Source organism: Arachis hypogaea, chromosome 16, assembly GCF_003086295.3.
Source record: "Arachis hypogaea cultivar Tifrunner chromosome 16, arahy.Tifrunner.gnm2.J5K5, whole genome shotgun sequence".
Classification (NCBI taxonomy): domain Eukaryota; kingdom Viridiplantae; phylum Streptophyta; class Magnoliopsida; order Fabales; family Fabaceae; genus Arachis; species Arachis hypogaea.
Window position 1 is genome coordinate 24,080,976 of NC_092051.1, and position 24,566 is coordinate 24,105,541.

The 24,566-nt window shown below is 36.8% G+C and overlaps 1 long non-coding RNA gene and 1 other non-coding gene across 2 annotated transcripts; both read left to right on the forward strand.

The window, feature by feature from the left end:
* Positions 1-1,872: 1,872 nt before the first annotated feature.
* Positions 1,873-5,200, forward strand: LOC112758708 (uncharacterized). The gene is made up of 3 exons (XR_003179801.3): positions 1,873-2,881; positions 2,995-3,102; positions 4,633-5,200. It is a non-coding gene; the product is annotated as an uncharacterized lncRNA (long non-coding RNA).
* A 7,897-nt stretch (positions 5,201-13,097) lies between these two features.
* LOC112760296 (small nucleolar RNA R71) lies at positions 13,098-13,205 on the forward strand. The gene has a single exon (XR_003180744.1). It is a non-coding gene; the product is annotated as a small nucleolar RNA R71 (small nucleolar RNA).
* Positions 13,206-24,566: the final 11,361 nt, after the last annotated feature.

Consider the following 24,566-nt stretch of genomic DNA (forward strand, 5'->3'; position numbering starts at 1 on the left):
TATTTGTGTACTAGTGTGTACCACCGTGTCTTTACTTATTTTGTATATTTAAAAACCAAACATGAAACATGGGTGTGAGTGTGTCACCGTATCTCAAAATTTGGTAGACACACCCATTAAACAAACGATACTTTAGTGACTGAGTCATTTTTCAACTCTATAAATACCATCCTATTTTAGATATTATTCATCTAAGTGACACACACCTTATTAAAACTCTTGTTGACTTAGATATCAAAATTTTTTGCAGATACCTTCCATCATCGTCTAGGTGAGAATAATCGTGTGACTCGGCTTAATAAATCTATCAGCATTTCAAGTAAACTTTGAAATACTTAATATTGGTACTGCACTTTTTATGATTAGAAAATCATTTACCTTTACTATTTGAGCCAAATCTCTTAGTTAGATCTCATACAATTTTAACTATATTTTTCTTTTAAAAGAAACTTTATTAGATCCTAGAATGTGAGTATAAGCGTAAGTTTAATGTAGCAAAGATGGAAATATTTAAATAGAAGAGTAACCAAAGTCGGAATAATATTTATTGTTGAAAAGCTAGTAAATTATTGTTTTTGGTGGTTTGAAAATATGGAAAGAAAATTAATACATTATTCAGTTAAAAAGGTGATCAGATGAATGATAGACAAATAGTAAAAAGTAGAAGTAAATTAAAGAAAACTAATTTATATATAAAATTATCACTATAAAAATGATAATAATAGTGGATAATAATATTGTTTCATTCATGAAACTAACCTCGTCTTAGGATAAAGTTTTTTTTTTGTTAGTTAAAAAAAATCTAATTTTAAGTGTGTACTATACTATGTGTTAACAATGCCTTTAAGTCACTTTAAGGCTCCGTTTGAATTATGTCTAATATAGAAATACGAAGGCAAAAATAAAAAAGTGAAGATAAAAATATGTTTGGAAGCAGGGTTGGAGACAAAATATAAAAATTGTCTTTGTCTTTATTCAAATTATATATTATATATGTATTTCTGTTCTCTCTAAAAGCACGGACGCAGGAATGATGCATTGAGGATAAATCATTTAATAAAAATTTTTCCTACCTTATCCTCATTAAAATTTAATTATTTCAAAATTATCCTTGTTATTTGTATCATTTTGTTTGTCCTAATTATTTTTCTTTCTCGTGACTCCATCATCATCATTGCAATTCTCTTTAAACTGGGAATTACTCAAATTATATCTTATTCTCGTTATGTTTCATAATTCCACTTCTCGCACTTTCATATTTATCCTTCCTTGAGATTAGTCTCTCTTTTCTACTCTTCCTATTCTTTATTCTTTTGCATAGTTACCACCATAACGATGATCAAACACATAAGTGACAATAATTAGGGCTGACAATTCATACTCTATTCGCAGGTATTCAATCTGATCCAACTCATTCGAATAAGGTAGGTTATCCAACCCGTTGCGAATAGGATAGGATAGGTATGCATGCGGATAGAGTAGGGTACGGGTGTAAAATCCAAATTTTATTTTAAAAATATCTTATTAAAAGAAATTAAATAATTAAATTAAAATTTTATTTAATTTCATAATTATTGAATAATTTTTTATATTTAAATTATACAATTTAACAGTTGTAAAAAAAAATAAGAATTTTATATGATTTAGTTTTAAATAATTAAAATTTTAGAATTTAATACTTTAATTTTATAAACAAATAAAATAAATTATATTATCTTTAATTTCAAATTAGAATACTTGAATTAAAAGCTAAATTAGCAAATTGATAAGTAATATTTTTTTAAAGTAATTTTAAGGAATTAAATTATATTTTAAATTTATACATTATAGCGATAATTTTATTAAAATTACCTAAATTACCCAAAAATTCTCAAATTGAACCCACTAACACTAATCTTACCTCACCGCCACTCACCCTACCCTCTCTTAACACATACAACCGTATCAAAATCCTGCATCTAAGCCATTCCAATTTGCAATTCCATTTCATTCATAGATTCCATTATTAAATGATGTCATGAGATGACTTAGTCAATGTCCCATACCCAACAATCCCTAAAGCCTCTCGAACTCACCACTCCATTGATTCCTGCATCTTCCAACTCCGTACGTGGAAGCCCTTCACTAACAAACACCCTTATTTCTCCGAAGGCAAAACCCCTTCTGTTCCGATTGACCTTTCCAAGCTTTCTCTTCTCGACGATGATTCCACTCCTAAACCCGTCAATTCATCATCCTGCCATCACTACTACCATGAAGCCACCGAACAGAGCTGAGGAAGAGAGAGGGACGAACTCGCGAGGGAGAATGATAGGAGGTTGTGCCGCCGCCGCTACCAAGGTCCATCACCGTCGCCAAAGTTCGCAACGCCGTCGGGAAGCCCAGCCGCGGTGAGATAGAGAGCGCTCATGAGGGTTAGAGCCACGAGGAGTTGTGAACCGCCGCTGTTGACGGAGAAGAGGAGAGATACGAGAGAAGGATAGGAAGAGAAGCTGCGCCGCCTCCTCGCGCCAGTCACCGTCGCTGTTGGTGACGAAAATCGTCACCGCCATCCGTGCTTCTGTCGCCGTCAGAACCGTACGCCGCCGTTAGAAGGACCTTCATCGCTGTTGTTAACGCGAACGAGAGAGAAGGAAGACCGAGGAAAGAAGGGGTTATTCCCTTCGTTGCCGAGCCACAGCCACCGTCGTCACTGTCGAGCCACCACCGGAGGAGGTCTGTGCTACTAGAGCTCAACGGAAGTCACTTGGGTTTGCTGTCACTCCTCCTAGTTCTGTTTGAATCGCGTCACCGCATCTCTGGATGCCAGGAACGGCGCCATAGCTGCCGGAATCACTGCTTGAGTTGCTGCTTTTCAGTTCAGTGTTTCTTCTTAGTTGCGGTAGGCGTTTTCATTCCTGAAATTCTTTTGGTCACTGTTCTGTTATCTTAGATGAGGTTTTACGGTGTTATTTGTTATATGATTAAGTTTCGGTTATTATATATTGTGAATAGAGTTACTGTGGTTGCTGCGGAAGTGGGTTAGAGTTGAGGTTGTGGCTATCGAGGTTACAAGCCGAGAAGAAGACGCACTGTATAGCTTTTGAGTTTTGACGAGTTGAGGTAGGGGTTTTCTTAAAATCTATTTTATATTACAGAGTTGTGATAAATAGATATTGATGCAAAGAGATTTACTTCTGTGATTATATTTGTCTTATGGATGTGATGGTTTGTTGGACTAAATTACTGGGTGCTTGATTGCGTGAATGGTGTGTGGTTGTGGATAAAAACCGTTTTGGAATGTCATTTACTTGATTATTAAAAAAGGTGGATTTTCTTGGTTTTAGAGTTTACTTAGTAATATAAATGAAATGATTTTGGAAATAATTTGAGATATGAAAACAAATTGATTCTGGAAGCGGTTTGATTGTGAGTTGGTTTGATTTTTTGAATGATTTAATATTTGAGCTGATTCAATTTTAAAGAGTTTTATTGTTAGAATTGGTTGATTTGAAAATGATTTGACATTGGAACTGGTTCAATTCTGGAAAATGTTTGAGATTCGGAAATGGTTGAGAAAAAGTTTGAGAAATGTTTGGATGGGAAGTGAAAAGGGTGGCAGTGTCCGAGTTTTAGAGGAAACGCTGTCGAAATTTTATAAAATTAAAAGTTTTATTTAAAGTAATTAATTAAAAAAAATTGTTTTTAAGCATTATACGTTTTAAGATTGATCTGGCTATCAAAGAAAGAATTTTGTTTTGGAATTGAGATTGTTAACGAACAGAATGAAAAAGAGGATGATGAGGATTTTATTTGAAATATGGTTTTGAAATGAACTTGGAAATGAGATTTGGATTTGATGAATGATTATGATGTTGAGAATGTTGAGATGTGAACTTGAATTATTCACATGGCTTATGAATTTGAAATATCTGAGATACGAGGTTTCCTGGATTAAGTGCCGTGGCTTGCCACCACGTGTACCAGGTTGAAAACTCGATACTCTGTTGACCCTACGACGTAAGTGTGTGACCGGGCACTATATAAATTCCCGGGAATGTTACCCCCATTGAGTAATATTGATTATTTGAGAAAAAGCTATGCATAGACTCTTGGGGATGCACGTCGAGAGACAGTCTAAGTACAATTCAGACTTGTCGGGTTGGTTGGATAACCGACATATGAGCCTCATCAGCCATAGGACAGGCATGCATCATATGTATTTGTATGCTTTGCTTGAGTTTGAACTTGTTTTGGTTTGCCTAATTGTTAAACTGTTCGTAACTGCTACTTGAACTATTTGCTGTAACTGCTGCCTACTTGTGCTTTCCTTGTCTGCCTTGCCTGTGTTTGTCCTGGCGTGCTACATTTGAGATCGCACTTTGGTGCTGAATTAATGATTGTGTTGTTTGATTGCGTGGTTGGTTTCTGATTGAGATTTTCTTATAAGAAAGGAAAGGTTTCAGATTTCTGAAAGATTAAATATTGTTTCTTTGAAAAGGTTTTGAACGATTACCTATTGGTTTTTTTAAAAAATTCATAAGGCAATAATAATCACTGAGCTTGAAAACAGTTTTCCTATTAAATATCTTCTTATGACAACTTTGAAACTCCATGGTGAGACCGTGTGGTTAAGTTCTCACCCTCCTACAGCTTTACTTTTCAGGAACCGAATGAAGAAGCACTAAGAAGAGTTATACATTCCCTCGTCTTTGTTATTACAATTTTGTAAGAGGGATAGGAGTTGTATGTTTTATATATATATATATATATAAGAAGTCCTGTATATGGATCTATGCCTGCTTGTTTATTTTAGATGAAGTATGTATTTCCGGTTTATAAAGTGATTAGCGATACGGTGTTGAGTCACAGGCTCCTATTTTAATATTTAGTATGTAAAGTAGTCATAATACTTCTTGCTATCAGAGTAGCGCAGCCGGAAGCGTGACTTCTGATAGTGAGGGTGTTACAACGGGTTTAGGGTGTACCTTTTCCTATTCTGCCCACACCTCATATATAACACATAGTTTATAAAAATTAGGTATATAGTGAAGGAAGTAAGAGTTGAACCCCAACCTCCCTTATGTAATGACTTACAATAAGTGAACAACCACTAAACTAGTTAGTTAATTTAGTAATTTAGAGCATTAGTTTTTTATTTTTTATGTTATTAATATGTATAAAATTTGAAATGATTGAATTTTATATTTACTTTGAAAAATTTGATATTTCTGCGGACAGGGTAGGGTTTAGAACTTTAGGGTGCGGGTAGGATTAGGGTTGAGAGATTCTCAACCCGCGGGTAGGGTAAGGTAAAGTATTAATAAAATTTTCAACCCGCGGGTAGGATTAGGGTAGAGTCCAAACCCTACCCTACCCTACCCATTACCAGCCCTAGCCACAACTGTCAACTTGTATCTAATGGCGACGACTGGTGGTTGAGGGCTTGAGGCTAGACTGGTGACACGAATTCTAGTTTCATTCGCCAGTAGTAACAACAAGAAAATACAAAGTGTTATTTGTTCTTTATTTGAAAAATCTTTTTAATGATGTTTAATTGTTTGGATCTTATTTGCTTTTTGTTGAATTATTTTATTTTGAAGGTTAGAGTGTTTTTGTAAGAATGATTTTTTATTATTATAGAACAATGAAGAAGGAATTTGATAGTAGGGTAAGATAAGAAAAAAAATGAATAATTATTACTTTTTTGTATTTGTATTATTATTAAACATAATACAAAGATTTTTTTTGTGTTTTTTTCTCTTTGTATTTCTCTCTTCTAATAATTTTGTCTCTGTCTCTACATTTGTATTTCAAGACACAATCCAAACAAAATTTAAGTTACACTTTTTGATCATAGCTATTTTCAAAATTACTATTCAAAAGATTAGATACTTACTATGATTTTGTAATATATTTTCAAAGAAGGTTTCTGTATATTTCTATGATATGAGCACATCAGTTCTTAATAACCTTAGAAATAATTATTAATTTGATATTCAAAAGATTTAGATGCTAACAAAAAAAATTCTAAAAGATGTTATTGACAAAAAAAATCCTAAAAGAGAATTAATTTTGATAAAAGTGACCAATCGTCAATTAAATTACCTGATGTTAAGGTTAAACGCTGACTATCAGTTAATAATTATTATAATTACAAAAGTTATTCATACTTTTAATTTTTAAAATTTTAAAAACACCTCATTTCAATTTTTCAAAAAACTTAATCTCATTTCCCCCCTAAAACTCTCCTCCTCCTCCTCCTCCTCCTCCTCCTCCTCCTCCTCCTCCTCCTCCTCCTCCTCGTTGTCAATGTTTTCTTCTTTTTTCCCAATATCCTCAATATGTATTTCAAATTTAATATATATTTTGTTTTCTCTAAGTTTATTCACTTACATGTATGGTGCACGAAATTGTGATCTCAGGCAACGGCGCCAGAAACTCTGTACGCACGTCTTAATAAATCGTTTTTCATTCACAACTTCGATACAACTAACCAGCAAGTGCACTGGGTCGTCCAAGTAAAAAACCTTACGTGAGTAAGGGTCGATTCCACGGAGATTGTTGGTATGAAGCAAGCTATGGTCACCTTGTAAATCTCAGTCAGGCGGATATAAAATAGTTATGGAGTTTTCGAACATAAATAATAAATAGATAGAAAATAAGGATAGAAACACTTATGTATATCATTGGTGAGAATTTCAGATAAGTGTATAGAGATGCTTTCGTTCCTCTGAACCTCTGATTTCCTGCTGTCTTCATCCAATCAGTCTTACTCCTTTCCATGGCTAGCTTTATGTAAGGACATCACCGTTGTTAATGGCTACTTTTTATCCTCTCTGGAAAATGGTCCGATGCGCTGTCACTGCATGGCTAATCGTCTGGAGGCATCACCCTTGTCAATGGCTGCATCCCATCCACTTGTGAAAATGGTCCAAATGCTCTGTCACAGCACGGCTAATCATCTGAGGTTCTCGATCATACTGGAATAGGATTCACCCTCCTTTTGCGTCTGTCACTACGCCCAGCACTCGCGAGTTTGAAGTTCGTCACAGTCATTCAATCCCAGAGTCCTACTCGGAATACCACAGACAAGGTTTAGACTTTCCGGACTCTCATGAATGCCGCCATCAATCTAGCTTATACCACGAAGATTCTGATTAAGAGATCTAAGAGATACTCATTCAATCTAAGGTAGAACGGAAGTGGTTGTCAGGCACGCGTTCATAGGGAATGATGATGATTGTCACGTTCATCACATTCAGGTTGAAGTGCGAATGAATATCTTAGAAGCGGAATAAGTTGAATTGAATAGAAAAACAGTAGTACTTTGCATTAATCTTTGAGGAACAGCAGAGCTCCACACCTTAATCTATGGAGTGTAGAAACTCTACCGTTTGAAAATACATAAGTGAAAGGTTCAGGCATGGCCGAATGGCCAGCCCCCATGATCTAAGAACTAGGCGTCCAAAGATGTTCCAAAGATGTCTAATACAATAGTAAAAAGTCCTATTTATACTAAACTAGTTACTAGGGTTTACAGAAGTAAGTAATTGATGCATAAATCTACTTTCGGGGCCCACTTGGTGTGTGCTTGGGCTGAGCTTGAATGTTACACGTGTAGAGGTCAATCTTGGAGTTGAACGCCAGTTTGTAACGTATTTCTGGCATTCAACTCTGGCTTGTGACGTGTTTCTGGCATTTAACTCCAGACAGCAGCATAAAACTGGCGTTCAACGCCCTTTTACGTCGTCTAAACTCGGCCAAAGTATGGACTATTATATATTGCTGGAAAGCCCTAGATGTCTACTTTCCAACGCAATTGAAAGCGCGCCATTTTGAGTTCTGTAGCTCCAGAAGATCCACTTTGAGTGCAGGAAGGTCAGAATCCAACAGCATCAGCAGTCCTTCTTCAACCTCTAAATCTGATTCTTGCTCAAGTCCCTCAATTTCAGCCAGAAAATACCTGAAATCACAGAAAAACACAAAAACTCATAGTAAAGTCCAAAAATGTGAATTTAACATAAAAACTAATGAAAACATCCCTAAAAGTAACCAGATTCTACTAAAAACATACTAAAAACAATGCCAAAAAGTGTATAAATTATCCGCTCATCACAACACCAAACTTAAATTGTTGCTTGTCCCTAAGCAACTGAAAATCAAATAGGATAAAAAGAAGAGAATATACTATAAATTCCAAACTATCAATGAAACATAGCTCCAATCAGATGAGCAGGACTTGTAGCTTTTTGCCTCTTAAATAGTTTTGGCATCTCACTTTATCCATTGAGGTTCAGAATGATTGGCATCTATAGGAACTCAGAGTTCAGATAGTGTTATTGATTCTCCTAGTTCAGTATGTTGATTCTTGAACACAGCTACTTTATGAGTCTTGGCCGTGGCCCTAAGCACTTTGTTTTCCAGTATTACCGCCGGATACATAAATGTCACAGACACATAATTGGGTGAATCTTTTCAGATTGTGACTCAGCTTTGCTAAAGTCCCCAATTAGAGGTGTCCAGGGTTCTTAAGCACACTCTTTTTTTTTTTTGCTTTGGACCTTGACTTTAACCGCTCAGTCTCAAGTTTTCACTTGACACCTTCACGCCACAAGCATATGGTTAGGGACAACTTGGTTTAGCCGCTTAGGCCAGGATTTTATTCCTTTAGGCCCTCCTATCCACTGATGCTCAAAGCCTTGGGATCCTTTTTATTTACCCTTGCCTTTTAGTTTTAAGGGCTATTGGCTTTTTGCTCTTGCCTTTTGGTTTTAAGAGCTTTTGGCTTTTTCTGCTTGCTTTTTCTTTTTCTTTCTATTTTTTTCGCCAATTTTTTTTTCTGTAAGCTTTGTTCTTTGCTGCTTTTTCTTGCTTCAAGAATAATTTTTATGATTTTTCAGATTATCAAATAACATGTCTCCTTGTCATCATTCTTTCAAGAGCCAACATATTTAACATTCTTAAACAACAACTTCAAAAGACATATGCACTGTTCAAGCATTCATTCAGAAAACAAGAAGCATTGTCACCACTTCAATATAATTAAACTAAGTTGAAGGATAAATTCGAAACTCATGTACTTTTTGTTCTTTTGAATTAAAACAGTTTTCATTTAAGAGAGGTGATGGATTCATAGGACATTCATAACTTTAAGACAAAGTTACTAAATACTAATGATCATGTAATGAAGACACAAACATGGATAAGCACTTAACATAGAGAAAACGAAAAACAGAGAATGTAAGAACAAGGAATGATTCCACCTTAGTGATGGTGGCGTTTCCTTCTTGAGGAACCAATGATGTCCTTGAGCTCTTCTATGTCTCTTCCTTGTCTTTGTTGCTCCTCTCTCATTGATTTTTGATCTTCTCTTATTTCATGAAGGATGATGGAGTGCTCTTGATGTTCCACCCTTAATTGTCCCATGTTGGAACTTAATTCTCCTAGGGAGGTGTTGATTTGCTCCCAATAGTTTTGTGGAGGAAAATGCATTTGAGGCATCTCCGGGATCTCATGGTGATGAGCTTCATGCGTCTCTTGAGATCCATGAATGGGCTCTCTTGCTTGCTCCATCCTTTTCTTAGTGATGGGCTTCTCTTCCTCAATGGGAATGTCTCCTTCTATGAAAGCTCCAGCTGAGTAACATAGATGGCAAATAAGATGAGGAAAAGCTATCCTTGCCCAAGGAGAGGGCTTTTCGGCTATTTTGTAGAGTTCAAGGGAGATGACTTCATGAACTTCTACTTCTTCTCCAATCATGATGCTATGGATCATGATGGCCCGATCCACAGTAACTTCAGATCGGTTGCTAGTGGGGATGATGGAGCGTTGGATGAACTCCAACCATCCTCTAGCCACAGGCTTGAGGTCCAGTCTTCTTAATTGAACCGGCTTGCCTTTGGAGTCAATCTTCCATTGAGCTCCTTCCACACATATGTCCATGAGGACTTGGTCCAACCTTTGATTAAAGTTGACCCTTCTAGTGTAGGGGCGTGCATCTCCTTGCATCATAGGCAAGTTAAACGCCAACCTCACATTTTCCGGACTAAAATCTAAGTATTTCCCCCGAACCATGGTGAGATAATTCTTTGGGTTCGGGTTCTTACTTTGATCATGGTTCCTTGTGATCCATGCATTGGCATAGAACTCTTGAACCATTAGGATGCCGACTTGTTGGATAGGGTTTGTTAGAACTTCCCAACCTCTTCTTTGGATTTCATGTCGGATCTCCGGATACTCATTTCTCTTGAGCTTGAAAGGGACCTCGGGGATCACCTTCTTCTTGGCCACAACATCATAGAAGTGGTCTTGATGGGATTTGGAGATGAATCTTTCCATCTCCCATTACTCGGAGGTGGAAGCTTTTGTCTTCCCTTTCCCTTTTCTAGAGGATTCTCCGGTCTTGGGTGCAATCAATGGTAATGGAAAAACAAAAAGCTTATGCTTTTACCACACCAAACTTAGAATATTGCTCGCCCTCGAGCAAGAGAAGAAAGAATAGATGAAGAAGAAGAAGAAATGGAGAAGAGGGAGAGAGAGAGGTGTTTCGGCCAAGAAGGGGAAGAGAGGGTTGTGTTGTGTGAATTTGAAGAAGAATGGAGGGCTTTATATAGGGAAGGGTGGGGGGGGGGGGTAAGGTTCGGCCATAAGGGTGGGTTTTGGGTGAGAAATTGATTTTGAATTTTGAAGGTAGGTGGGGTTTATGAGGTAGGTTTATGGGGAAGAGTGGATGAATGTGAGTGGTGAAGTGGTGATAGGGAAGAGAGATTGAGGTGATTGGTGAAGAGTTTTGGGGAAGAGTGTTTATGGGATTGTGTGAAAGAGGGGTGAGAAGAAGTGAGTGGAGGTAGGTGGGGATCCTGTGGAGTCCACAGATCCTGAGGTGATCCTGTGGGGTCCACAGATCCTGAGGTGTTCAAGGATTTACAACCTTGCACCAAATTAGGCATGCAAAATGCCCTTGCACACAACTCTGGGCGTTCAGCGCCAGATTGGTGCTTGTTCTGGGCGTTGAACGCCCATTTGTTGCCCATTTCTGGCGTTGAACGCCAGAACCATGCTTGTTCTGGGCGTTCAGCGCCAACTCTTCTCCAGGGTGCAATTCTAGCGTTCAAATGCCCAGATGCTGCCCATTTTGGGTGTTCAGCGCCAGAACCATGCTCTGTTCTGGCGTTGAACGCCAGCCAGATGCTTCTTACTGGCGTTTAAACGCCAGTAAGGTCTTCCTCCAGGGTGTGATTTTTTTTTCTGCTGTTTTTTATTCCGTTTTCAATTTTTATATTTATTTTGTGACTCCACATGATCATGAACCTAATAAAACATGAAAGAACAAGAAAAATAAAATTAGATAAATAAAAATTGGGTTGCCTCCCAACAAGCGCTTCTTTAATGTCAATAGCTTGACAGTGGGCTCTCATGGAGCCTCACAGATGTTCAGAGCATTGTTGAGACTTCCCAACACCAAACTTAGAGTTTGGATATGGGAGTTCAACACCAAACTTAGAGTTTGGTTGTGGCCTCCCAACACCAAACTTAGAGCTTGATTGTGGGGGCTCTGGTTGACTCTGTTTTGAGAGAAGCTTTTTATGCTTCCTCTTCATGTTTACAGAAGGATGACCTCGAGTGTTAAACACAAGGGAGTCCTCATTCAATTGAAGGACTAGTTCACCTCTGTCAACATCAATCACAGCTCTTGCTGTGGCTAGGAAGGGCCTTCCAAGGATGATGGATTCATCCTCATCCTTCCCAGTATCTAGGACTATGAAATCAGCATGGATGTAAAGGCCTTCAACCTTTACTAACACATCCTCTACTTGTCCATAAGCCTGTTTTCTTGAATTGTCTACCATCTCTAATGAGATTTTAGTAGCTTGCACCCCAAAGATTCCCAGTTTCTCTATTACAGAGAGGGGCATGAGGTTTATCCCTAAACCAAGGTCACACAGAGCCTTTTCAAAGATCATGTTGCCTATGGTACAAGGTATTACGAACTTTCCAGGATCCTGTTTCTTCTAAGGCAATGTCAGTTGGTCCAGATCACTTAGTTCATTGGTGACCAAGGGAGGTTCATCTTCCCAAGTCTCAATACCAAATAATTTGGCATTCAGCTTCATGATTGCACCAAGGTACTTGGTAACTTACTCTTCAGTAACATCCTCATTCTCTTCAGAAGATGAATACTCGTCAGAGCTCATGAAGGGCATAAGGAGGTTCAATGGAATCTCTATGGTCTCTAGATGAGTCTCAGATTCCTTTGGTTCCTCAAAGGGAAACTCCTTATTGATCACTGGACATCCCAGGAGGTCTTCCTCACTGGGATTTACGTCCTCCCCTTCCTCTCCAGGTTCGGCCGTGTTGACTATGTCAATGGCCTTGCACTCTCCTTTTGGATTTTCTTCTGTATTGCTTGGGAGAGTACTAGGAGGGATTTCAATGATCCTTTTACTCAGCTGGCCCACTTGTGCCTCCAAATTTCTAATGGAGGACCTTGTTTCATTCATGAAATTTACAGTGGCCTTAGATAGATCAGAGACTAAGTTTGCTAAATTAGAGGTATTTTGTTCAGAGTTCTCTGTCTGTTGCTGAGTGGATGATGGAAAAGGTTTACTATTGTTAAACCTATATCTTCCACCATTATTAAAGCCTTGTTGAGGCCTTTGTTGATCCTTCTATGAGAGATTTGGGTGATTTTTCCATGAGGGGTTATAGGTGTTTCCATAAGGTTCACCCATGTAATTCACCTCTGCTATTGCAGGGATTTCAGGATCATAAGTTTCTTCTTCAGAAGATGCCTCTTGAGTACTGTTGGATGCAGCTTGCATTCCATTCAGACTCTGAGAAATCATATTGACTTGCTGAGTCAATATTTTATTCTGAGCCAATATGGCATTCAGAGTATCAATTTCAAGAACTCCCTTCTTCTGAGGCGTCCCATTATTCACAGGATTCCTCTCAGAAGTGTACATGAACTGGTTGTTAGCAACCATGTCAATGAGTTCTTGAGCTTCTGCAGGCATTTTCTTTAGGTGAATGGATCCACCTGCAGAAGTATCCAATGACATCTTAGCCAATTCAGATAGACCATCATAGAATATATCCAGGATGGTCCATTCTGAAAGCATGTCAGAAGGACACTTTTTGGTCAGTTCTTTGTATCTCTCCCAAGCTTCATAGAGGGATTCACCTTCTTTCTGTCTGAAGGTTTGAACATCCACTCTAAGCTTACTCAGCTTTTGAGGAGGAAAGAACTTGGCTAAGAAAGCCTTGACCAGCTTATCCCAAGAGTTCAGGCTATCCTTAGGTTGAGAGTCCAACCATATTCTAGCTCTGTCTCTTACAGCAAAAGGGAAAAGCATGAGCCTGTAGACTTCAAGATCTACTCCATTAGTCTTAACAGTATCACATATCTGCAAGAATTCAGTTAAGAACTGAAAAGGATCTTCAGATGGAAGTCCATGAAACTTGCAGTTCTGCTGCATCAGAGAAACTAATTGAGGCTTCAGCTCAAAATTGTTTGCTCCAATGGCAGGAATGGAGATGCTTCTTCCATGTAAATTGGAATTAGGTGCAGTAAAGTCACCAAGCATCCTCCTTGCATTATTATTATTTTTGGCTGCCATCTCCTCTTCCTGTTCGAAAATTCCTGACAGGTGCTTGTTGGATAGTTGTAATTTAGCTTCTCTTAGTTTCCTCTTCAGAGTCTTTTCAGGTTCTGGATCTGCTTCAACAAGAATATTCTTGTCCTTGCTCCTGCTCATATGAAAAAGAGGAAACAGAAAAATAATAATAATAGGGATCTTTTTTGCCCAAGTATAGAGGTTTCCTTAGGTGAGTGGAAGAAAGGAAGAGTAGAAGAAAAGAATGTAAAGAAAGAAACACAAGGGTGAGGAGAGCAGAGATGTGAGATGAAGAGAAGTGTTAGTAGATGAATAAACACATAGAAGGAGATGAAAGAGAAGGATTTTCGAAAATTATTTTTGAAAAAGGGTTAGTGATTTTCGAAAATGATTTTTTTGATAAAGGTTAGTAATTTTCAAAAATTAGGAATAAAATTAAAATCAAGAAATAATTAGTTAATTAAAAAGAATTTTTTGAAAAAGAGGGAGATATTTTCGAAAATTAGAGAAAGAGAGAGTTAGTTAGGTAGTTTTGAAAAAGATAAGAAACAAACAAAAAGTTAGTTAGTTAGTTGAAACAAATTTTGAAAATCAATTTTTGAAAAGATAAGAAGATAAGAAGTTAGAAAAGATATTTTAAAATCAAATTTTGAAAAAGATATGATTTTGAAAAAGATAAGATAAAAAGATATTTTTGAAAAGATATGATTGAAATTAGTTTTGAAAAAGATTTGATTTTTAAAATCACAATTAATGACTTGATTCACAAGAAATCACAAGATATGATTCTAGAACTTAAAGTTTGAATCTTTCTTAACAAGTAAGTAACAAACTTGAAATTTTTGAATCAAAACATTAATTGATGAAGATATTTTCGAAAATTTGATGTAAAATTAAGAAAAAGATTTTTGAAAAATATTTTTAAAATTTTCGAAAATAAATAAGAAAAGTGAAAAAGATATGATTTTTGAAAAAAATTTTGAAAAAGATAAGATTTTCAAATTGAAAATTTGATTTGACTCATAAGAAACAACTAGATTTTAAAAATTTTTTTGAAAAAGTCAACTCAAATTTTCGAATTTTATGAGAGAAAAAGGGGAAGATATTTTTTTGATTTTTGAATTTTTAATGATGAGAGAGAAGAACATGAAAATGATGCAATGCATGAAGATTTTTAGATCAAAACAATGAATGCATGCAAGAATGGTATGAATGTCAAGATGAACACCAAGAACACTTTGAAGATCATGATGAACATCAAGAACATATTTTTGAAAATTTTTATATGCAAAGAAAACATGCAAGACACCAAACTTAGAAATCTTTCATGTTCAGACACTATGAATGCAAAAATGCACATGAAAAACAAGAAAAGACACAAAACAAGAAAGCATCAAGATCAAACAAGAAGACTTACCGAGAACAACTTGAAGATCATGAAGAACACTATGAATGCATGAATTTTCGAAAAATGCAAGATGAACATGCAATTGACACCAAACTTATAACATGACACATGACTCAAACAAGAAACACAAAAATATTTTTTTGATTTTTTTTATTTTCTAATTTTTTTGGTATTTTTCGAAAATTAATGTGAAAAAGAAAAATAAGGATTTCAAAATTTTTAATATGAATTCCAGGAATCTTTCACTCTTAGCCTAAAGCTCCAATCTGAGGGTTAGGCATGGCTTAATAGCCAGCCAAGCTTTAGTATGGAATTACATGCATTGAAGTGATTAGTTGAAGCCTCAGTCCAAACGAATTTAGACATGGCTTTACATCCAGCCAGGATTCAACAAATCATCATGAAACACTAGAATGCATTCTTAAAAACTCTGAAGAAAAATATATTTTTGAAAACATTTTTTTTTCGAAAATTTATTTGAAGAAAAACGAAAACAAAGAAAAATTTTTGAAAATTTTTTGAAAATAAAACAGAAAGAAAGTTACCTAATCTGAGCAACAAGATGAACTGTCAGTTGTCCAAACTCGAACAATCCCCGGCAACGGCGCCAAAAACTTGGTGCACGGAATTGTGATCTCAGGCAACGGCACCAGAAACTCTGTACGCACGTCTTAATAAATCGTTTTTCATTCACAACTTCGATACAACTAACCAGCAAGTGCACTGGGTCGTCCAAGTAATAAACCTTACGTGAGTAAAGGTCGATCCCACGGAGATTGTTGGTATGAAGCAAGCTATGGTCACCTTGTAAATCTCAGTCAGGCGGATATAAAATAGTTATGGAGTTTTCGAACATAAATAATAAATAGATAGAAAATAAGGATAGAAACACTTATGTATATCATTGGTGAGAATTTCAGATAAGTGTATAGAGATGCTTTCGTTCCTCTGAACCTCTGCTTTCCTGCTGTCTTCATCCAATCAGTCTTACTCCTTTCCATGGCTAGCTTTATGTAAGGACATCACCGTTGTTAATGGCTACTTTTTATCCTCTCTGGAAAATGGTCCGATGCGCTGTCACTGCATGGCTAATCGTCTGGAGGCATCACCCTTGTCAATGGCTGCATCCCATCCTCTTGTGAAAATGGTCCAAATGCTCTGTCACAGCACGGCTAATCATCTGAGGTTCTCGATCATACTGGAATAGGATTCACCCTCCTTTTGCGTCTGTCACTACGCCCAGCACTCGCGAGTTTGAAGTTCGTCACAGTCATTCAATCCCAGAGTCCTACTCGGAATACCATAGACAAGGTTTAGACTTTCCGGACTCTCATGAATGCCGCCATTAATCTAGCTTATACCACGAAGATTCTGATTAAGAGATCTAAGAGATACTCATTCAATCTAAGGTAGAACGGAAGTGGTTGTCAGGCACGCATTCATAGGGAATGATGATGATTGTCACGTTCATCACATTCAGGTTGAAGTGCGAATGAATATCTTAGAAGCGGAATAAGTTGAATTGAATAGAAAAACAATAGTACTTTGCATTAATCTTTGAGGAACAGCAGAGCTCCACACCTTAATCTATGGAGTGTAGAAACTCTACCGTTTGAAAATACATAAGTGAAAGGTTCAGGCATGGCCGAATGGCCAGCCCCCATGATCTAAGAACTAGGCGTCCAAAGATGTTCCAAAGATGTCTAATACAATAGTAAAAAGTCCTATTTATACTAAACTAGTTACTAGGGTTTACAGAAGTAAGTAATTGATGCATAAATCCACTTCCGGGGCCCACTTGGTGTGTGCTTGGGCTGAGTTTGAATGTTACACGTGTAGAGGTCAATCTTGGAGTTGAACGCCAGTTTGTAACGTATTTCTGGCGTTCAACTCTGGCTTGTGATGTGTTTCTGGCGTTTAACTCCAGACAGCAGCGTAGAATTGGCGTTCAACGCCCTTTTACGTTGTCTAAACTCGGTCAAAGTATGGACTATTATATATTGCTGGAAAGCCCTGAATGTCTACCTTCCAACGCAATTAAAAGCGCGCCATTTTGAGTTCTGTAGCTCCAGAAAATCCACTTTGAGTGCAGGGAGGTCAGAATCCAACAGCATTAGCAGTCCTTCTTCAACCTCTGAATCTGATTCTTGCTCAAGTCCCTTAATTTCAGCCAGAAAATACCTGAAATCACAGAAAAACACAAAAACTCATAGTAAAGTCCAGAAATGTGAATTTAACATAAAAACTAATGAAAACATCCCTAAAAGTAACCAGATTCTACTAAAAACATACTAAAAACAATGCCAAAAAGCGTATAAATTATCCGCTCATCAATGTAGCAACCAACAAACTCCTTGATAAGGACTTTGACAAGTGTACCAAATCGATTCAAGTAATATTATGGTGAGTATATATCGTTCCCACAAGAATTAAAGGATTGAGTAAACAATGTCTAATTGAAACCCTAATTAGATTAATGAACTTTTGTAAAAGGAAGAATTGAACTTAAAATAATATAAAAAAAAACGGATGAATGATGAGATGGATTGACAGTAGATAAAGATGTTAGGGGTTTATAGATGTTTAATTCTCAAGAAGGATATATTCATGTTTACTTCCTTGACTCATGCATAGATATTTTCACGACAAATCGTATGTAATCAAACCACAATTTCTTGATGATTTAATTTCTCTTATCTTAACTAATAGCCAGTTCCTTGGTCAATTAGTTAGTATTAAGAGGATTAACGTGCAATTCTGATTCAATGTCATATAACATTTAAAACTATTACTAGTCAATTGAAAAGTTACGAGAATGAATTTCAAAATAATCCCAAAAATAACTTTCCTAAAATAATTAAGGAATTCAAGACAGACTAGAGATATTTTTCAATACCTTTAATCATTTAGAATAAAATGAAATCCAAGTTCTTAAAAAGTATCAATGCATTAATCAAGATAAAAGAATAATCATTATCAATCTATAAAACTAAACAGAGCTCGTAACCCTAACATAAAAGAATTAGTGACTCATGGAAATAAACGAAAACAAAAGATAAAATATGCTAACGAATGCTAGATACCGAAATTGCTCATCTCCAACTTATTTATAATCTAATCCTAACCTAAATTTTAAATTTAAACTAAACCTAATCTCATCATTCCTAAAAAATATCAACTAAATGTAATCTTTCAAATTTAAATTAACTGAGATCTAATCTTGGTGAATTCTTGGAGTGGACCATGTCAAATATCCATGTTGTTGAGTGAAGATTGGGCCTGAGTGCATGGGCGCTGGGCGCCAGCCCATGGCGCTAGGTGCTAGGAAGTTGTTGCTTTGTTTTTCTTCGAAGGCGTTAGGCGCCAGGGTTGGGCGCTTGGCGCCAGGGCCTTGGGTGTAAGAAAATCTTGAGCACTAAGAGTTGGTGTTGGGTGCCAGGAATTGGGTGCCCGAGTGCCCCACCATGTTTTCTTCATGAGCGCCCTTCTTCATTGTTCCATGGGCGTGGGCGCCCTACCTTTGTTGCTTCATGGGCTTAAATTTTCTTGAAAATATCATCAGCACACAACAACTCTCAAAAAACTTGATGCATGGCAGAAGTTAACCAATTTAGAGATTTCAATTAAGAGACAGCGTTGCATGTATAGCTCTTAACCAGCTAAGATCTGCCTCACCAATTTAAAAAGGGTTGTCACAAAATTTTAGAAATAAAATACTGGGAGTATGAGTCCCAGGTCGTCTCCCAACGAGTTGCAGAAAAGAGTGCTAATTTATTAATCAGAAAATTCCCAGAAAGTTGAGTTTGATAATGAGCAATTAAAATAATTGTAAATTAAGGCAATAAAAATAAACTAAGAATAATTATTGATACTCTGAATAAAAGGCCTTGACTGGGGGAATAACTAAGTGAAACTTCTATCATTGTTGGGATCTTCTCAAGTGTGGTGTAAAAGGGTTGTTGTTCTCACTCGATTTTCCCTTACTAAATAAGGAAGGGTATGGTGATTGAACTAACTCTCACCCTCAGATCCTAGCCCTCTCCCTTGGGGAGGTCTAGTGTTAGAAGGTATGAAATTAGCCAACAACGTCCAGTTTAACCAAGCACTTGAGCATTCCAACTCAAGTATCACCTCTTAATCAACCTCCATGTCAAGTAGAAATTCTACTCCATTAACATGAAATTAATAATCATAAAAATATGAGAAGACATAATTAATTAAAATAAAATAGAGAATTAAAATTAATTAAAATAAAAATAACTTCATATATTAATAAATTCAAAATGTAACATAATTAATTGAATAGAGTCAATGAGTAACTAATTAAAATAAAGGAATAAGGAAACAAACTAAAGTAATGTCTTCAACGGAGGTAATAACTTTTAGCATCCAAAAATCCAAGCAAAAGCATAAACTATCAATGTAATGCAAATCGAAAAACTCATATCTGAAACTAAGAGCAATCCTAATGTGTGAATCTCAATGTGTGTGGATGCCTGTTGAGTCTCTGCATGTTCCCTAGGTTTAATCTGTGTTTCTGGGCCAAAAATTGGGTCAAAAAGTGGCCCGAAATCTCCCCCAGCATATTCTGTTATTTTTGTAGATCGCGCAGGTCACGCGTACGTGTCGTCCACGCGTTCGGGTCAGTCAGCGATTTTCCTTGTCACGCGTTCGCGTGGTTCACGCGTTCGCGTCACTCGTGCAGACTCCAATCCACGCGTTTGCGTCAGGCACGCGTCTGCATCATTGCGAATTCTTCACTTCACGCGTTCTCGTGGGCCATGCGCTCGCGTCATTGCTCGTTGGTCATCTCCTTAGTTTCTTGTGTTCCTTCCATTTTTGCAAGCCTCCTCTCCAATTTCCAAGCCATTCATGCCCTATGAAGCCTGAAACACTTAACACACGGATCACGACATCGAATGGAATAAAGGAGAATTAAAATACATAATTAAAAGTCTCTGAGAAGCAAGTTTTCAACCATGGAGTGATTTTGGGAAGGAATCGTAAATACATGCTTATCATATGAATAAGTGGGTAAAGAATTGATAAAACCACACAATTAAACACAATATAAATCATAAAATAATGGTTTATCAAAACTCCAAATGAAATAGATTAGCTGTGAAAACCTCAATCAACCTGAGAAAAACTACTAATATTTATTAAAATAAATACTAAAAAATTACTAAAGATTCTAAGGCATCACTCCTTCTTATTTTTCTTCGTCGCGACCTCTACCTTCTTCCTCATTCTTCCTCCGATCAACCTCTATCTCTACCTCACTTCAATGGCGTTGCCCTCCTCCTTCCTCCTTCTTCTCTCTCTTCTAAAAATAGATAGGTAAAAGAATGCGTGAGAATTCTGGCGGATTCCAAATAATAAAACTGTTGTTGGTGGAACTATTCTAAGAAATGATGTCGTCGGTGGAGAAATCGTCAACCATGTCATACGTCTTCAACAAGAACGGTGTCAGTCCACCTCTTTCTCCTACTTCGGTGGACTGTGGCACTCCTCCCTCCATTCTATATCCTATTAGAAAATCTTCTCCTTCTCGAAATAATTTTAGAGAGAGAAAATAGAAAAGAAAGAAGACTTGCAATTCTGATTCTAATCGGAATAAAAATGAGACTGTTTAGAGAGAGAGAAGGGGATATTTGAATGCACTGTTATTTGTGTGGCATGTTGATGGTTGTTGGCTTGGTGAAAAAATATTTCATTATCAGAAGGACCTTATAAATAATGAGTATTATGAATTCGAAATACATATTTGAGGAGATTAGGGAAGAAGAAGAGATTGATGGATACTAATAAAGAAGAGATGAGAGTTAAAAAAATTAGAGTTAAAAAAAGTTGAAATTGAAATATTTTTAAAATTATAAAAATTATAAGTATGGGTAATTTTTGTAATTATAATAATTATTAACTAACACGTTAGCGTTTAATCTTAACTCCAGATAACTCAATTGAGAATCAGTTATTTTTGTCAAAATTAATTCTATTTTAATTTTCTTTTTACAATAACATCTTTTAAGATCATTTTTGTGATCTTTTGATACTAAATTTGCATTTACCTCATAACCTTATTATTCTCTACATAACCCAGTAAAGAGGATATAATGAGTGTTTTAATGATCCTAACTGATACGTACGTCATACCTTGCCCAAAGTTGAAATAAATTCGGACACGAAAGCCATGACTTATGTAACAAACTAAATCAAGGTAACAATAGAATCACAAAATTGACACAGCAAGAAAGGCGGAACCTACTGAGAATATCGACAGTGTTCGAATCAAGCATAATAGGCTTACTCTTTATAAGAAGGGAGAAACAACGTGAAAGGGGTAGCTCCAGAAAAGAATCATACATTCACACCTTCTTATTTACTTGTAATTTGCTTCTTTATTAAGATTATTCCACTAACTTGAGCGTCGGAGTACCTTTTGCAGGTATCCCCGCTCGTTGTGTTCTGGTTGAACCCGATGAGTAGTTCTTCCAACGGATCAACCCGCTACTCTAAGGAGGTGCTATAACTCGGCGGAACCTTCACGGATAGAACATTTGGAGCCTATCGTGGGGCCATAGACTAACCCCACCATATTTGTTTCCTTTAATTGTGCACTCTTTTGACAGGGACTTTGATCATGGTCGACAATGGGATCCCACAACTGTCGCAATCCGAGTTGTTGGTGCAAAATTGACAACACAAACACAAATGCAAGATCAGCCGAGCTTGATATTGCAGAAGAAGATAGTGAGGTCACCATCCTCAGACAAAGGGCAATGCAACAATTGAATGAACGAAAGTATAACAGTAGAGTAGTTCCCGAGTTTTTCAAAAAGGTGATCTTGTTATTCGGCGAACAGAAGAAGCAAGGAGACCACCAGGATATGGCAAGCTAGCTGCAACTTGGGAAGGCTCCTATCGAATCGCAAAAGTGCTCGGCATGAGGGCTTATTTGTTACAAATGTTGAAGGGAGACCCAATTTTTGGTTCATGGAGTGTTTCATCACTTAAATTATATCAGGCATAATTCTAATGTTCACGGTGAATGAAGGTACTCTTTTTCACACTCATGAGTTTTTTTTTTTCACATTGGGTTTTGCTCAGAGAGGGTTTTAATGAGGCCAGACGTCCATCAAACTTATGTATTTTTCAAATATAATAAAGAAAGTCAACAATACGATTTTCTTTGCCTATTTTCAAAAGACAATTTGACATTTACTGGCAAATCATTCAAACTGCTGATAAACCAGCTAAAGTACCAGCCGAGCTTCATACTCGGATAATGTCAAAAAAACAATACAAAGTAAATCGATCTTATAAATCAGCAATAACAAATTGACAATTCAAAATAAACAAGTCCATACAAGCTAAATAAGCTATTACAAAGCCAAATCAACCCTCCTTCTCACCAATACTTGAGCTCTCACCTCTCCCTTTGCCCATAGCATCGTCATCAACCAACTTTTCGTTCACGACCACTTTTGTCACATCCAACTTCTTCACATCTGTTTCAGAAAATAAAACTCTGACCTGAGACACTGCTTGGTCAAACCCTTGAGTAAAAGCTTCATAAACCTCAGTCTCCAACTCTTTCACTCGAGCAACAAGCTGCTCCTTCTCAACCTTCAACTCCTTCAATTCATGCTCCATTGACTGCTGATGACCTTTAATACTGCTCAACTCTGAATCCTTTAGTTTCAGAGATGAGGTAGTTTGATAACTTTCCTTTCCTTATCATCTACAACCTTAGTCAACTCCTCGATTGACACAGCATCCCTCTTTTCCTTTTCAAAAGCAAGCTCTTGTGTCTGACTAACTGACACAAGGCGAGCTCCAATAACCTGAAAAAGACATCAGTCAAACAAAGCCAAATTGAAAATCACTATGAATAAAAGTGATATACTTGCAGAAAGTGGCTAGCACCTATATGACCAACTTCATTGATCATTCTAACATTGGTAGGAAACTAACTGAATTGATCAGCAAGGGCCATAAAAAGAAACAATTTAGACCAAAGAGATTTCACATAGTCATCTTTCAAATACTCATGTAACTTTTTTGTGACTCATAAGCAGTCTCCACCAATCCAAGATTCACGTCATTCTTGTCCTTCAGATTGATCATCTCGGCCGTCTTCTCCTTAATAGTCGGCTGTCCCCTTTTTTGCTTACCTTTCAGTTGCAGCTCGAATTGCACATCACCTGCACCAGCTTCCTTATCCACATTCGTAATCGACCCCTCTTTTTCATTTTTCTTCATCTATTTGAAAAATTATTTTAGACCAACCGTTGTTATGGTCGACGCTTTTTCTCTTACACCATCACCAAAACAATATTACGTTTGTATACAAACAATGATACCAATGTATCCTAGTGAACCTACAGTTACTTATATAGTCCAGTACCGCCTGCTTATCTGTGTCCTGTTTCAACAATTAGCAACATATAACAACTCCTTAGATTCCATTTCAAAAATTAAAAACTCCTTTACTAAATTATCATTGGTACACCTATCTTTAACATCTAAGATCTGCATAGGCTCAGGAGACCAAGAAAGGGAAAATATCTCCTCTAAAAATTCGTTCAAATGAAACGAAAATTCATCCAAGGCACTCCTAATTTTCACAAACATTACACCACATTGAAAGTTAGAAAAAAGAAGCCTAACACCAAGTTTCGTAAGCAAACAACTATACAAATAAAAATAAGGCCAATCGCGCAACTTCTCACATACGCAATCACTCTCCTTACATGGCAACACTTCTATCTTAATCTGACTCCCCTTTCTGACCCACACGCCAAGAATAAAAAACATTCACAGAATTAATATCGTCAAACCGGAAAACCTAACTCTTCACACTCTCGCCCACCCAACAGCAAAGATCACTCTCATATACTTTTACTTTTTCTTACCCATCTTTCTCGCACAAAGTCAAACACAAGAGAACTAAAGAAGAAGGCAAAATGAAAAAGCAAAACTAATCTTTTTTACTCATTTGCAGAGAATGGGGGATTAAACTCTTTTCCTTCAAAACTTCAACACAAAATTAACTTCGGGAAAGGAACAAATTTTAAGACAACAGTGGGTTACTAAACGGTGCATCCTCCATCTCCCTTTGTTTTTAATCCAAACCATTCATAAAAAATTATTCAAGGAGTTATTTGATCAAACGCACAGGGATACATCAAGTCTCGCGTCGCATGTCATATCTATTAAGTCATAAGGGGCACGTGGAAGTTGGTGTCATGTTCATACATAAAAAAAATATACAAAAGTAGATTTTTCAAATTCACCAAAGGAACCAGTTCGAGCTTGGGTGCTGGGGACCTCCAACACGCACCACATCAAATGGCCGAGATATACAAATAAAAGCTCAGCCTACTTCTTTCCCTTTAGGATAGGTCAAGCTTGGGGGCTATGATACGTATGTTATACCTCGGCCACAAATTGCTATAAACTCGAACATAAAAGCCACAACTCACGTAATTAACCAAATTGAGATAACAATAGAATCACAAAATTGATACGGCAAGAAACGCGAAACCTATCGAGAA